The sequence below is a fragment of the Arachis ipaensis genome, chromosome B10, assembly GCF_059453495.1.
Source record: "Arachis ipaensis isolate K30076 ecotype BB chromosome B10, ASM5945349v1, whole genome shotgun sequence".
Lineage (NCBI taxonomy): Eukaryota > Viridiplantae > Streptophyta > Magnoliopsida > Fabales > Fabaceae > Arachis > Arachis ipaensis.
Window position 1 is genome coordinate 109,864,174 of NC_142435.1, and position 885 is coordinate 109,865,058.

At 40.1% G+C, this 885-nt stretch overlaps 1 non-coding gene across 1 annotated transcript; it reads left to right on the top strand.

Annotated features, from left to right (window-relative positions):
* Window positions 1-282: 282 nt before the first annotated feature.
* LOC148581285 (small nucleolar RNA R71) lies at window positions 283-390 on the top strand. Its single transcript, XR_015899390.1, has one exon. It is a non-coding gene; the product is annotated as a small nucleolar RNA R71 (small nucleolar RNA).
* The last annotated feature ends 495 nt before the right edge of the window (window positions 391-885 follow it).

The window sequence follows — 885 nt, forward strand, 5'->3', positions numbered from 1 at the left end:
TGAGAAATCATATTAACTTGCTGAGTCAATATTTTATTCTGGGCCAATATGGAATTCAGAGTATCAATTTCAAGAACTCCCTTCTTCTGAGGCGTCCCATTACTCACAGAATTCCTCTCAGAAGTGTACATAAACTGGTTTGTTAGCAACCATGTCAATGAGTTTTTGAGCTTCTGCAGGCGTTTTCTTTAGGTGAATGGATCCACCTACAGAAGTATCCAATGACATCTTAGCTAATTCAGACAGACAATCATAGAATATATCCAGGATGGTCCATTCTGAAAGCATGTCAGAAGGACACTTTTTGGTCAGTTCCTTGTATCTCTCCCAAGCTTCATAGAGGGATTCACCTTCTTTCTGTCTGAAGGTTTGAACATCCACTCTAAGCTTACCCAGCTTTTGAGGAGGAAAGAACTTGGCTAAGAAAGCCTTGACCAGCTTATCCCAAGAGTTCAGGCTATCCTTAGGTTGAGAGTCCAACCATATTCTAGCTCTGTCTCTTACAGCAAATGGGAAAAGCATGAGCCTGTAGACTTCAGGATCTACTCCATTAGTCTTAACAGTGTCACATATCTGCAAGAATTCAGTTAAGAACTAAAAGGGATCTTCAGATGGAAGTCCATGAAACTTGCAGTTTTGTTGCATCAAAGAAACTAATTGAGGTTTAAGCTCAAAATTGTTTGCTCCAATGGTAGGGATGGAGATGCTTCTTCCATGTAAATTGGAATTAGGTGCAGTAAAGTCACAAAGCATCCTCCTTGCATTATTATTATTTTCGGCTGCCATCTCCTCTTCCTGTTCGAAAATTCCTGTAAGGTTGTCTCTGGATTGTTGTATTTTAGCTTCTCTTAGTTTCCTCTTCAGAGTCCTTTCAGGTTCAGGATC